At 37.1% G+C, this 15,988-nt stretch overlaps 1 long non-coding RNA gene and 1 other non-coding gene across 2 annotated transcripts in view; one reads left to right on the top strand and one right to left on the bottom strand.

Moving 5' to 3' along the window:
* Window positions 1-2,507: 2,507 nt before the first annotated feature.
* TRNAK-UUU (transfer RNA lysine (anticodon UUU)) lies at window positions 2,508-2,580 on the bottom strand. Its single transcript has one exon. It is a non-coding gene; the product is annotated as a tRNA-Lys (tRNA).
* A 5,534-nt stretch (window positions 2,581-8,114) lies between these two features.
* The window catches only part of LOC129645618 (uncharacterized), a 40,130-nt gene continuing 32,256 nt past the window's right edge, over window positions 8,115-15,988 (top strand). The window contains exon 1 of the long non-coding RNA XR_008711447.1: window positions 8,115-8,250. This is a non-coding gene — a long non-coding RNA (uncharacterized LOC129645618). The remainder of the gene's footprint in view (window positions 8,251-15,988) is intronic.

Below are 15,988 nucleotides of genomic sequence, written 5' to 3' on the forward strand. Positions count from 1 at the left end.
ATCCTCTTTGGTAAAATGTCCCTTCATGTTTTTTGCCCATTTTCTAATTGGATTGATTGTTGTTTTAAAAAGGAGTTTTGAGAGGTCTTTGTGTATTCTAGATATGTCTTTGTCAGATATGTTATCTGCAAATATTTTCCCTCAGTCTATAACTCTTTTTTAATTTTCTCAGCAGAGTCTATTGCAGAGTGAAAGTTTTTCATTTTGATGAAATCCAGTTAATCAAGTTTGTCTTTTATGGACTGTGTGTTTGGTGTTATGCCTATTTTCTCTCCATCAAGCACCAAGTCCCCCAAATATTCTCACATTTTTTTCCAAAAGTTTTAGTTTTATGTTTTATTTTAAATCTATAAAGCATTTTCAGTTAATTTTTAAATAAAATATGAGATGTAAGCTGAGGTTTGCTTCTTTTGCCTATAGATACCCAATTCTTGTTCAGTCACTCATTCGTATCTGACTCTTTGTAACCCCATGGATGGCAGCTCACCAGGCTTCCCTGTCCTTCACTGTCTCTGGGAGTTTGCTCAAACTCATGTCCATTGAGTTGATGATGCCAACCAACCATCTCATCCTCTGTCACTTCCTTCACCTCATGTCCTCAGTCTTTCCCAACATCAGGGTCTTTTCCAGTGAGTCGGCTCTTCACATCAGGTGGCCAAAGTATTGGAGCTTCAGCGTCAGCATCTGTCCTTCCAATGAATATTCAGGGTTGATTTCCTTTAAGATTGACTGGTTTAATCTTCTTGCTGTTCACAGGACTCTCAAGAGTCTTCTCCAGCACCACAGTTTGAAAGTATCAGTTCTTTGGCATTTAGTCTTCTTTGTGGTCCAGCTCTCACATCAGTACATGACTGCTAGAAAAACCATAGCTTTGACAAGACAGATCTTTGTTGGCAAAGTTACATCTCTGCTTTTTAATATGTCATCTAGGTTTATCATAGTTTTTCTTCCAAGGAGCAAGCATCTTTTAATTTGGATAAAATGGGTATCCAATTACTCTCCCACAATCATGAGAAAAAAGTAAGACTTTTCTTCCTGTACTGAATTGCTTTTGCATTTTTGTAAAAAATGATTTAGATGTAGTTGTATGTGGTGTTTCTGTATTCTCTATACTGTTTCATTGACATATATCTATCCCTCTTCCAATTAATGTACACTCTTTATTACACTCTGTAGCTATACAATAAGTCTTGAAATCATAAGAATGATTTCTTCCACTTTATTTCTGTTTTTCAGAATCATTCTAGCTATTCTAACTCATTTGATTTTCCACAAAAATTTTAGAATAGTCATGTCTATAGCTACAAAAAATCTTTCCTGGATTGTGATAGGAATTATGTTAAATTATGTTAAACTTGTACATCATTTTCAGGAGAGTTGACATCTTTGCTATGTTGAGTTTTATGATCAATGAACACATAATCTCTCTCCATTTATTTAAGCCTTTGTTTTCATCAGAATTTTGTAGTTTTGCTGTTTCCAGCAGGCACATGTTCACATGTTTGGGTAGATTTTTATCTAAGTGCTTCTTTACTTAAAAAAAAAACAACACTGTATTTTAATTTTGGTGTCCATTTTTTATTGCTAGTATATAGAAATACAATTGATTTTTCTATTTTGATCTTGTATTCTGTGACTTTGCTAAACATACTTATTAGTTCTAGAAGGATTTTTGTTTGCTTTTAGCTCCTTAAGATTTTCTATGTAAACCATCATATAATCTTCAAATGGGAAGTACAATCCTTCCACAGAGATGGAGGGAGAAAATGTATATTTCTAAAGAAAAATACAATTCACTGAGTAAGAAATTGTATCAACACACAATTGGACAAAATTGCAGAAATGGATTGTAAAATATGCCAATATTTTTGGGTAGGATGAGCATTTCACCTAAAGATTATACTGCAGTATTTGTGAAATAACTTCCTACCATTTATGTTTATCATTAGAGTGACATTACCATGGCTTAGTGCAGCAGGGCTTTCCCATCTGCTAAGTAGCTCAGTTGTGAGAGAGAATAACTGAAAATCTAGAAGTCCTGACCCAGTGAATACTTTACTCGACAAATATACTTTCCAGTTCCTTTTCTAATACACCCTAGTCTAAAGGAATAGCTTTCTTATATTTCATGGGCTGTAAGCATTTTATTGGAGAAGGAAATGGCAACCCACTCCAGTACTCTTGCCTGGAGAATCCCATGGACAGAGGAATCTGGAAGGTTACAGTCCATGGGGTCGCAAAGAGTCAGACACGACTGAGCGACTTCACTTCACTTCACTTAAGCATTTTATACTGTGTTCCTCAGGAGGTCTCCATTATTAAGAACTGCTAAGATCTCCTTCTGCTTAAAACACAATATCAAATCTCAGCTACTGGTTAAGGTTGAAGGTAACTGACTTCTTGGTGTTTCCTCACTCTACACAGGTCAAAGTGGTCAAAGTTGTAGCCAAATTTTCCTTGAGATAAAAAATCAGGATCCTCTAACACAAGAAAGCACTCAAACCTCCCGCCTGGACAGGGACTTGAACCCTGGACCCTCAGATTAAAAGTCTGATGCTCTACCGACTGAGCTACCCAGGCTCTAAGGATCCTTGGCTTACTTTGTTTCCCTTGTACACTTCAATGACTTTGGGGGCATTTTTTAATCCCCCAAGGTAAGGAAATGGCAACCCATTCCAATATTTTCAAAAACCTGAAGGGCTACAGTCCATGGTGTCACAAAGAGTTGAGCATGACCGAACTCACACACACACACATACAAGATAATTTTGACAAATTTGACATTCCCCCTCACATTTTTCCCAGTGGACATTTAGCATTTTTCTTCATAAATTTCTATTTTTGTTGAAGGATATAATGACTTGTATCAAAGGAATTTTAAAACTATAATAACTTAACACCTACCAACATCTATTGGCACTAGTGGTAAATAATACACCTGCCTATGCAGGAGATGTAAAGAGATATGGGTTCGATTCCTGGGTAGAGAAGATCTCCTGGAGAAGGGCCTGGCAACTGATTCCAGTATTCTTGTTTGGAAAATCCCAAGGACAGAGGAACCTGGCAGGCTACAGTTCATAGGATCACAAACAGTGGGACAGGACTTAAGTGACAGCATATGCATGACATCTATTGAGAGAGAAAAGAAATCTCATACTTACTTCAATTTATTTTTTCTATTTCATGTCTCTCACAGAACTTTATCCCAATACAACATTTTGCATTTAGTCTTTTCTTGATCTTCCTACCATGCTTCTCTGTACCAAATACAGGTATAAATATTGAAATTTGATGTTATTTCCTTTGAATATTAAAAATACTTCCTGTGGATTATGCTAATCTGCATCTACTTGCACATAACCAAGGCATGATAAACAGATAATAATTTGTAAAACCCTTTAATGGAGGAGGTAATAGAAGTAAATGTGGAATTTGTCATTCTCCCTCCTCCATGAAGTTGTATACAAAATCATCTTGGGACTTCTCTGGAGGTCCACTGATTAAGACTTTGCCTTCCAATGCAGGAGACACAGATTCCAGGAGCTAAGGTTCCATATGCCTCACGGTCAAAAAACCAAAACATAAAATGGAAGCAATATTGTAACAAATTCAATAAAGACTTTAAAAACAGGCCACATTAAAAAAAAAAAAAAAAAAAGACAACAACAACAGCTTGAAGGATTGTTTTTCCAGTTGTTCCCATGATGGGAATCAGAGAGGAGAGCACCCCAGGGCAGTGTGTCACAGTCAAATGTCTTAATGTATCAGAATTGTCTTTATTTATCAAGCGGAAGGCTGAAAATGTTCCATGGAAGCTGAGAACGTGGGCCTTGAGTGCCACACTTCTATGGTAGACTGATTCTCAAGAGATGGATTTTAGAAAAGTAAATACCTTAGGAAAGGTAAAATAAGTAAGATTTAGAAGTAGATTTAGTTCAACTGTTTGAATATAGTTTAACAATGGAATTGTTAGAAAACTTGTGAGAGAGTCATTTCCTAGGCAGGTTGATAAGGAGTCTAGGGGTCCCCAAGGAGAGAGGGGTCTGGAATTCTCAAGAAGAAAGGACAAACTTTTTTTCCTTCTCTACATTCCTTAGGATTATATAACAATAATGTATCCTGCCTGAGGACAGTCTCTGGATTAAGGACAGTCTCTGGATTAAACCTTCCGTTATCTTAAAATGTAAATTATGGGAGTAGACCTGGTCTTTACAAGGATGTATCCTGCCTGAAGACAGTCTCTGGATTAAACCTTCTGGCTAATTCTGTTATCTTAAAATGTAAATTATGGGAGTAGGTCTGGTGAGGTCTTTACGACCTCCAGACATTCTTTGGATTCATTGGAGAGTATATAACTTCATTGCTAACACTAGTAAGCGGGTACTCTTTCTGCCCCCTTCTGATGCCTATGTCAGAAGCTTTTTCTATCTCCTTTATACTTTAATAAAACTTTATTACACAAAAGCTCTGAGCGATCAAGCCTTGTCACTGGCCCCGGATTGAATTCTTCTCCTCCAGGGGCCAAGAATCCCGGTGTCTTCGTGTGATTCAACAACAACCTTTCACTTGCAGCTAAGGTTGGTTCCAATATACTGATCTCTGGCTTGTCCAACAAGCTTCAGTGGCTCCACTCTGCTTATAAATGGATGTGCCCTCATTGATATTCAATTTGTTGTTATTGTTCAGAAGCTAAGTCGTGTCGGGCACTTGTGACACCATGGACTGCAGCACACCAGGCTCCTCTCTGCTTCCCTATTTCCTGGAGCTTGCTCAAATACCTGTCCGTTGAGTTGCTGATACTGTCTCATTCTTTGCCACCCCCTTCTTTTGCTTCCAGTCTTGCCCAGCGTCAGGGTCTTTTCCAATAAATCTGCTCTTCACATCATGTGGCCAAAGTATTGAAGCTTCAGCTTCAGCAACAGTCTTTCCGATGAATATTCAGGGTTGATTTTCTTTAGGACTGACTGATTTAAACTCTTTGAAGTCCAAGGGACTCTCAAGAATCTTCTTTAGTACCACAATTCGAAAGCATCAATTCTTCGGCGCTCAGCCTTCTTTATGGTCCACAGCTCTCACATCCACACATGACTACTGGAAAAACCACAGCTTTGATAACAAGTGATAATCCTATATATGTTAGAAAAATAAGCCCTGATTAAAAAAAAACAACATAGCTTTGACTGTACAGACCTTTGTTGGCAAAGTGATATTCAACTGCGTTACCACAAACGGTTTTTCAAACATAAGAATGATTTATTTTTTCCCACATCTTTTTCCTTCCTTCCCCTAGCTCACTCTTCCCTTTTCTTGGACTCTTTTCTGTCCTCTTGAGAACCAGATGGTTCCACCAAGTCTGCTTTTTCCCATTCTGCCAAATATTCAATCTCTGACCTGCTTCTCCATAAGTTTGTATGGGATCACAGGAGGAACTGCAGAGGGAACCAAGGAGGGGCCAATAGAGCAAAGCCGTAAGGAAACCCTCACTTGAGAAGAATCTATCAAAAATCTCAAGATTTGTCTTTGCCTGCAAGGGAGCCAGGTTTTTTGGAATTCCATTTCTGATTGGATAATGTTTGGGTCTGTTTTGACAGGGACCAGGAGTTCCTATGTTTGAAAACAGGATATTTGTTTCTAAAGCTGATCTCACGGAATGGGGCTTTTGGAAGTCCCTGCACACCAAGGCTCCTGTTATTTGAGGCTGCCTCTGAGTGGTACCTTCCAGAAATTGCAGTGCAAGATGCTAAATAAGAACTTCACACAGAAGTAATTAGAAGCCACAAAAATATTGCCCACTGAATTCAAACATCAAATTTCTCCAATTTAACTTCCCTCCAAATGTCTCTAGTCCCTCCTCTGACAGAAGAGTAACTGTGACAGAGGAGTTGAAGTGGAAGGAGGCAGGGGAATTCTTGTTTCATGTCCTCTTGCTTTTGAATGAAGAAGTTGCATTTCCTCTGGAATTCCTTCTCCCTTTCCCATTTGCCATTCCCTACTTGTCCTTTGGATCTCCGTTCAGACACTACCTTCTGGAACTTTTTGCTGACTCAAGACTGGTTTAGAAACTCCTGAAATATACCCAGAATTCCTGAGATTATTTCAGTCCCATCAATAGTGTTTATTACATGTTGCATTATAACTATCTCTTGTATGAGTCTTCCATTAGCATGCCCACTGTTTGGTCTTTAAATACCACATATATGCAAAAGTCTTTCCATCTTGGACTGTTCCTTCAAACTCCAAATTTACATATCCAGCTGCCTTCTTGACAAGTATTTTATACTTAACATTGCCAAAAACTGAATTCCTAATCCTCCCCCCAATCTTTCTCTTTGCTAGTCTTTCACATCTCAGTGCAAAAATAATAATAATAATAATAAAAATAGATGAGGAAGCAATCAAAACAGTGATAGACTTTAATTTGGGGGGCTCCAAAATCACTGCAGATGGTGACTGCAGCCATGAAATTAAAAAACTCTTGCTCTTTGGAAGAAAAGTTATGACCAACCTAGACAGCATATTAAAAAGCAGAGACATTACTTTGCCAACAAAGGTCTGTCTAGTCAAAACTATGGTTTTTCCAGTAGTCATGTATGGATATGAGAGTTGGAGTCTAAAGAAAGCTGAGCGCTGAAGAATTGATGCTTTTGAACTGTGGTGTTGGAGAAGACTCTTGAGAGTCCCTTGGACTGCAAGGAGATCCAACCAGTCCATTCTGAAGGAGATCAGCCCTGGGATTTCTTTGGAAGGGATGATGCTAAAGCTGAAACTCCAATACTTTGGCCACCTGATGCAAAGAGCTGACTCATTTGAAAAGACCCTGATGCTGGGAAAGATTGAAGGTGGGAGAAGGGGATGACAGAGGATGAGATGGTTGGATGGCATCATCGACTCAATGGACACGAGTTTGAGTCAACTCCAGGAGTTGATGATGGACAGGGAGGCCTGGCATGCTGCAGTTCATGGGGTCGCAAAGAGTCGGATACGACTGAGCAACTGAAGTGAACTGAACTGAAAAAAAACAAAACAAAAACTACTCCATTTTGTGCAGGCATCTGTGAATTTTTGCTTTTGCTCAGATCCTACATCTCATCAGCTTCACCTTCAAAATATAGTCATAATCCAACCAGTTTTTACTATTTCCACTGCAATCATACTAGAAAATTTATCAGTCTCTCACCTAAATTTTTGCAGTAGACCCATCACTGGCCTCCTGCTATTAACCTTGCCCCTTTCCTGTCTATTCTAAACACAGAAGTAGTGCAAAATTCTCCAAGTGTTCAAAACTCTCCAAGAGTTTCCCTTCTGTCCAGTAAAAAAGTCAAAGCGCCTCAAGCAGCCTGTAAGAGCTCTCCCTTCCTATCTTATCCTCCCCTTTAGCTCCTTGCTTTTCCTCAAACAAGTCAGACATACTCCTGCCTCATTCCTTTGCATATGTTGTTTCTTTTGCCTAGAAACACCTTTTCCCAAATACTCATTTGCCTAACTCATTTCCTCATATCCTTCAGGTCTGCTCAAATATCACTTTATTAGTGAAGTTTTACCTGTTCAACATGCTTAAAATTATAAAACATTACAAAGAAAAAAGCCATCCCTATTATCTCTTCATTCATACATATATTTTTTCATTCATACTTATCACCATCTACTCATACACATTTTACTTATTCACTGGTCTGCATTTCCCATTACAATGCAGACCCCATGAGGATAGAGTTTTGCACATTTTGTTCAGAAATATAATCCCAGTATCTAGAAGAGAACATGTCAAATAGCAGATCCTCAACATTTTGTTGAATAAATGCTGAAGTCTACCAGGGTACAATAAATGAGTTTTTTCACAGGTGGATGTGCAAGCAGATTTCAAGAGTTTAGCCTGGAAAGGATACAGGAATGGTTTGTTCATAGATAAAGGTTCTGAATTCCATTTATATAGCTCCCTGTTGTAGTTTTGTGTATAAATTTGAGTTGCTAACCATGGGTCTTCTGTTTAATTATGCTATGCACAGGCACCATTGCTAGTCAATGATTGTGCAAAGACTTAAAGCTTGACCCTGCAGTTAGGACTAAGCATCTCAAACTTCTAATCCCATCTGAAGAGCTGCAGATGTTCATCTGTGTAATCACTAGTTATTCCAGTTTCCAAATCTTCAACTGTCCAGGAATAAAGCCTGACTCCTGAGCTACTGGAGCTAAGGATGAATGAAAATAACACGTGAGGCTCCAAGGGAATGGGAACCTCTTCTAAAGAAGGTACACTTTCCTATAAGGCTTCTGAATAATGCTTTTAAGAAATTGTATTTATTTGGTTGTTTTGCATTTTGAAAAGATAATACACTCATAGAGTTCAGATGAAGTATAAATAGTTATACAGTTAAAAGTTTCCTTCCCATCCCTGTTACTCACCTACCTGGTTCCTACTTTTTCTCTACCTTTCACAGGTTTCTACTATTTGTTATTTAACTAATTTGCTGTTTAACTTTCTTGAGTTTCTTTATTCACTTATATGTGAATATATAGATTCATATGTTTGGGGTTTGCTTTTGATGCCACACAACATATTTTGGGAATCTTTATACACTGATTGGAGAAGGCAATGGCAACCCACTCCAGTACTCTTGTCTGGAAAATCCCATGGACGGAGGACCTGGTGGGCTGCAATCCATGGGGTCACTAGGAGTCGGGCACGACTGAGCAAGTTCGCTTTCACTTTTCACTTTTCACTTTCATGCATTGGAGAAGGCAATGGCAACCCACTCCAGTACTCTTGCCTGGAGAATCCCAGGGACAGAGGAGCCTAGTGGGCTGCCATCTATGGGATCGCACAGAGTCGGACACTACTGAAGCGACTTAGCAGCAGCAGCACACATTGATAACATAAAAGCTTCCTTGTTTGTCTTTGCTTAATTTTACATTTTGTTGCAAAATAAAACATACAGAGAAGTAAGTAGAATCTTATTTCTTCATCCATTGAGATGATCGTATGTGTTTCTTTGATTTTTAAAAGAACATTAATATTCTTTTTTTTTGGCTGCACAGCTTGTGGGAGTCTAGTTCCCTTACCAGGGATCAAACCTAGGCCCTCTGCAATGCAAGGATGGTGTCCTAACCACTGGACTGTCAGAGAATTCCCTCCTTAATAGGATTAATTAGTGTGGATTGAATTTATATTCTTCAGCCAACTTTCATTCTTTGGATAAATCCAACCTGGTGGTCCTGTATTATCTTTCACACTTATGTGCCTAGGCAGTGGGTCAATATTTTATTCAAGAGTTTTGTATCTATGATTATGAATGAGCCTGGCTTCAATTTTCTTTCTAAATATTGTTCTTGTCAGATTTTTGTATCAAGGCAATACTAGACACAGAAAGAGTTGGAAAGAGTATATTCTCTTTTACACTCTGGGAAAATGGAACAGTTCTTTCTTTACTGTTTGACCAAATCCTCTAGTAAATCCATCAGTGCCGAGAGCACTTGTTTTGAGAAAAGTTTAAATTATTGATTTAAGTATATTCCAATAAATCTGACTTCAAAAAATGTCCTCTGGCAAGTTACATTTCCAGTCGATTTTGGATTCAGGGCCACTAGTGTTATCATCATCATTTGATCGAACGGATCTCTTGTTCTCCTTCTGAGCCTACCATTTTCTTACTGATTCAATAATTTATGATTTATATCATCAAGTTCACAGCATAATAGTTCACATGTTAATGTATAATCTGTAAAATATACTGTAATAGCATACTACAGTAACTATTATAGTATATTGTATGTTATATACTATACTATATATTATAGTGTAAGTTATTGTAACATGTAATTAATATTATATATAATAATGCTATATAATAACAATAGTAAACTTCCCACAAAGTGTCTGGCATCTTTTATATATCATCTCACTTAATCCCTAAAGTAACTCTTGACAGGTAACCTGTCATTATTTCACAAATGAAAGAACTAACCCTAAGAGGTTAGACTATTTGCTGATCAAAGCCTATACTACTTATCTGTTGAGAATTTGGTGCCCTTAATTTTCCATATCAGTTCCCTCAAATGAGCATTCAATTTCTCAAGGGAATGTGTAGACTATTTATATTTTTTTGGTTTTCCTATTTCTTATTAAATTCATTCCTAAATATTTTATATTTCTATTGTGAATAAAGTCTCCATATCCTTTACACTTTCAAATTACTGTTAGTACAGTGTATATGTGTTTTTAGTACTATTAACTTTATTTTGTAACTGCTCACAAATTGTCATGCATCTGTTCTGGTGAGAAAGTTTATGACTTTTATAGTTCTTAAAAGGATACATAAATTCAGAAAAGCTTATACATTGCTGCCTGAAGTCCAGGTTTTCTCAAAGCTTGTAGCAAGTCCATTATCATTTTTCCTTACATGTGAACAGTCTGCTTAGACACTGAAACAAACACCAGACTTTGTAACTCTGGACCCTTCGATACTGGAGAAGCTCCATAACTGAATTTTTTTCTTTCCCTAAGTAGTGAATTCAAAATCATAGGCTTTTGAGATCAATCTTCATATTGTCAGGTCACTGTCTGTATAACCACAGGAAGAAGTCAGACAATAGGCCAACAACTTTTCTAGATGTTATGAATCTCAAATTTTATTCTCACTCATATGAGAATATGAATATGCACACCTTTACATATTTAGGTGTGCAAATAACATGCAATTCCCAATTTCATCTTTTCTTGATAATTTTCCCAAGACATGTTTCTACTTCCTTTTTATGTAGGACATGATGGCAACAATATTCAGTATAGTAGAAAATGTTGAGAAAGTTACATTGCAAGATTAAGTTTGGGTGAATTCTAAGAAAGCAAGCTTTATATACCAACAATTTGATTTGTTCTTTGCTGGGATTTTATCCAACAACATATTCTTAAGTTAAAGATCCCAATCTTCCTACTGCAATAATTCATGGAATGTATACTATTTTATCTCAATATTCTTCCATATTCACAGTGTTGAATTTTGAAGCACAAATACAAGGGTAATAAACAGTATATATGGCATGTGGCCTATATTTTCATTGCATCACACTTGATGTAAATAAGTCACAATTTAAGAACCACATCTACAGAAGCCTGCATTTGTAATAAAAAAAACAATACATGTGGATATTAAATATCAATTAATCAGGTCTTCTGGTTTTTCAGGTGAGTAAATGAAGGTCTAAAGAGGTCAAGCAAAATAACTTGTTACCCCCAAATAACTAATAGACCTAGTTAGTAATAGAACTGAATTAGAATCCAGGACTTGCCAAACCCAGACATGTGCTCTTTCCACTAAACTATGTGGTCATTCTGGGAAGTTGATAGTTTTCACAGTCCTCCTGGTTCCCCGGGAAAGGTCTCCATGGTAGCCAGTCAAGGCATTCAGAGCTTTTCTGTACATGAAGCTTTTCAGGTTGAACAAAAAAAGGATTTTGTCTAACAGATTTCCTATACTCAGTATGTATATTTGCCTTCTCTCCACTATGAATTTTCTGGTGTTCTGTAAGATATTTGTTCTTGCTAGACACTTTTCCACATTCATTACATTTGGTGAGTTTTTCTTAAATATGAGTTTTCTGATTTTTTCAAGATCTATCCTTCAGTTGAAGGCTTTGATACATTTATTGTATTCATAAGGTTTCTTTCCAGTATGAATGATCTGATGTTGAATAAGGCCTGAGTAGTAACTAAAGGCTTTTCCACATTCATTACATTTATAGGATTTTTCACTGGCATGAATTTTCTGGTGATTTGTGAGGTTTGTACTGAAGGGTTTTCCATATACATCTATAGGGTGTCTCTCCAGTGTGAGTTATCTGATGTTGAATATGCCCTGAACAGTCACTAAAAGCTTTCCCACATTCAGGTTTCTCTCCAGTATGAACTCTCATGTGTAAGGGATGAACTCTGGGCAAAAGTTTTCCCACATTCATTACATTTATATGGTTTCTCTCTTGTATAACTTCTCTGATGTTGAGTAAGGTATGTGCTTCTGCTGAAATCTTACCCACATTCCCTTACATTCATAGAGCTTCTCTCCAGTATGGGTTCTTTGATGTCGAATAAGAGCTGAGTAGTTACCAAAGGCTTTCCAACATTCACTACACTCATAGGGCCTCTCTCCAGTGTGAGTTCTTTGATGTTGAATAGACATAACAATCACTAAAGGCATGCCCACATACATTGCATTTGTATGGTTTCTCTCCAGTATTCATTCCCTGATGTTGAATGAGGCCTGAGAGTAACTGAAAATTTTTCCAGTCATTACATTTAAAAGATTTCTCTACAGTATGGGCAATATGATGTTGAATAAGACCTAAGTGATCACTGAAGGTTTTCCCACATTTGTTACATTCATAGAACTTTTATCTCATATGAATTCTTTGCTGTTGAGTAAGGTATGTACTATGACTGAATATCATGCCATATTCAGTACACTCAAAAGATCTTTCCCCTCTATGAATTCTCTGATGTTGAATAAGGACTGAGCAATAACTGCAAACCTTCCCGCATTCATTGCATTTATAGGGCTTTTCTTCAGCATGATTCTCTTGTGATTTGTTAAATGGGAACTCTGGTTAAATCTCTTTCCACATTCATCACATTTATAAGGTTGTTCTCCAGTATGATGTGCATGATGTTGAATGAAACTATGAATGAATGAAACCTCTCTGAAGGTTTTCCCACTACATTTATGTTTTCTTTAAATCACATTTACTTTGTATAATTAAATCTGAGTTTTTTTGAACATATTTCCATGTGTACCACATTCATGGCAATGCTCTTCAATAGTATCACTCTGCTCTGAAACAAGTATTGATGTTTCATTGAAATTTTCCCCAAATTCATTACATTCTGTATCACTTTCTTTGGCAGAAATTTTCATGAAGGTGACTAATATTTTCCCAGATATTTCTCTTTGTTTAGGTGCTGGTTCTTAAATTGGCCTCCAGGTTTCTCCCAATATAATCTTTCTCTTTGCAATTTCTTCCATTTTTATTCCTTCAGAGGAATTTGAAAATGTCCTGCTGCTCTAGTGTTGATTTCTTGACTCTAGGTCTAGGCTTCCCATCTATTAGACATAAAAATACAAACTCACTATGAGTCCAGTGCTAGGAAGGAAAAAAGCTACTATATTGGAAACAAGATAATGAAACTGAAAATACTCAGAATATTTCATATGGGGAACATAAATATGGCATATTAATCTAAGGAAGGAAGAGATGGAAAGGCTACTGGTGTGAAAGGGCATCATTCAAGAATAATGTAATCAAAGAGAATGAAGTAATTAGCCTGTAAGATGGGATGATTAGAAAAAAAGCTAAACTATAGAACTTAGAGGAGAAAATATGCAAATGAGCACAGATTAAGAAAAGAAAAACTCTTATCAAAGAGAGATGGTCTTTTAGGAAATCTTCTGTGAGAAAACTATTTAAGCAACATTTAAACTATTATCTCAAAGGCTACTAGGAGGTATTTAAATGTATTTCACTCTGAAGGAGATCAGCCCTGGGATTTCTTTGGAAGGAATGATGCTAAAGCTGAAACTCCAGTACTTTGGCCACCTCATGCGAAGAGTTGACTCATTGGAAAAGACTCTGATGCTGGGAGGGATTGGGGGCAGGAGGAGAAGGGAATGACAGAGGATGAGATGGCTGGATGGCATCACTGACTCGATGGACGTGAGTCTGGGTGAACTCCGGGAGTTGGTGATGGACAGGGAGGCCTGGCGTGCTGCGATTCATGGAGTCACAGAGAGTCAGATATGACTGAGCGACTGAACTGAACTGAACTGAAATATATTTCAAATAAACTTTCCCATTAGATTTGGAATTTTGAATTTCATAAAGCAAGAGTTTTACCTAATCTCTCTTTATGAATGACTGCTAATGTTATTGCTTTACCTTTGATGTAAGAAGAGCAGAAACTAGGTCTAAAAGGAAAAAGACTAAAAAAGAGGAAGTTTATTCCTTTGACATGGAAAATAATTCTTAGGGTTTTCCAGTGACAAACCTGCATTATTGTTGTTGTTTTTAATTCTCAGTCAAGGATAGAAAAACAAAAAACATTAAGCTCAGAGAACAAAAGAGGGATATATATCAGCAAATCTAGTAGTCCTTCACTATAGGTTCATACTTAGGAGTGAGTACTAATATGTTGATTGAAAGCTAAGTGGTTTTGTGTAAAGACATGATGAATAATAGGTTTCACTGCAGGATTACTGGGCAGGGACCTGGCTGTTTTATTATGAAGTTAAAGTTGCTCAGTTGTGTCAAACTCTTTGCGAACCCCTGGACTCTGTAGTCCATGGAATTCTCCAAGTCAGAATACTGGACTGGGTAGCTGTTCCCTTAGAGGGTCCCCCAAATGTTGGCACCTATAGTCTTTTATTTTGTACTGATCAGTTTCCCCATAATGAAATACTTCAACCTTGTTCTTGGAAAAGGTGTTATCAACTAAACTTGAGTCTACCAGCCTGTGCTCAGTAAAGCCAATTTTCTGACCTTGGGCTGTAGTGAAGGAAAAGTGCAGCATTTCTTGAAGGGTGTCAAGCAAGGAATTCAGGTAGCTAGTGCTTCAAAGGTCTGGATTTCCAGATGACTTGGCTTTCAGGGAAGGTTTTTAAAGACAAGAAGAGGGAGGAGAGTTGTGGGGTGTGTGATCAGCTTGGACACACTTCTGATTAGTTGGTGGTGAGGTAATTGGGAGTTTAACATCATCAACCTTCTGGTTCCAAATGGTCTGGGGTCTATGTGCTTGTGGGCAGCATACAGTTAACTTCTTCCACCTGGGGAGTTTCAGTTGCCCTTGAGGAGGAACTAAAGATCCCTGGCTTTTTTTTTAATGGCTAAATTATTGTTATTTTGTCTTGTTTGACTGTTTTCCTTTCTTTCTACTTATTCATTTTGATGAAATTTACTTTCTAGAATGTGGAGAAGGCTAGGAAAATAAAGTTTTACTACAAACAACAGTCAGGCAAAAGATATGAAGTGGGAAGGGTCTGTTTGGGGAAGACCCCATAGGATCTTGCTAGGTTATAAGGGGGTGGGATGTAGAAGTCTGATGGCCTATGTTCTGAATCAAGTGAAAGGAAGAATTTGTGGAGTGAGGGTGTCCCTATTCAGTATGTAGATTTTCACTTAAGTGTCTATTTTCAATGTGACCCCTAGATCCAGGAATATAAAAAAAAAAAAAGCATTAAACATGAAAAATTAATGATGTTATTAACTGTATTCCTAATATTCAACATTAATTCTTCATTGTAACTAGTTTATTATTGCTCCTTCTGTCCAAAAAGCCCTTCTTTCTTTGTTTTACCTAATTCTTGACCATACTTTAGAGTCTCACTCAAATTACACTAGTCTCATGACATTCCTAAGTCCCTAGTTTTCCTAATCTCCCACAGTATTTACTGTACTGTTTTAACTTCTAATTTTAGCACTGAAAAGCAGTGCCTTATATTTATCTATTTTAAAAAAATTCTATTGGAGTATAGTTGCTTTACAATGTTGTGCTATTTTCTGCTGTACAGCAAAATGAATCAGCTATACATATACATATATCCCCTCTTTTTTGGAGAGACTGTCATGCAGAGTGAAGTAAATCAGAAACAGAAAAATATCACATATTAATGCATATAAATGGAATTTAGGAAAATGGTATAGATGATAGATAAGCCTAGTATTTGTCTATTATCTCATTTTTGCATATTCTGTCTCTTGAGTTATTGTTTCATGTTTTGGAAGAAAGGAAACTCATTACTTTTTTGGTTTTATAGCTAATATTCATTGAGTTTACACCAAGCTGATTCACAATATAACACAGTTAATTCTTCTAAACAGCCTATGAAGTGAATAATAGAATCTCTACTTTAAGGGAGGTTCAGAGTACTGAGTCATTTGCTTAAAGTCACACATTAAGCCAGAACTCCAGAGTCTAAGCTCTTTATCTCTACTGCCCTAGGAAGAA

The sequence above is a fragment of the Bubalus kerabau genome, chromosome 3, assembly GCF_029407905.1.
Source record: "Bubalus kerabau isolate K-KA32 ecotype Philippines breed swamp buffalo chromosome 3, PCC_UOA_SB_1v2, whole genome shotgun sequence".
NCBI classification, from domain to species: Eukaryota; Metazoa; Chordata; class Mammalia; order Artiodactyla; family Bovidae; genus Bubalus; species Bubalus kerabau.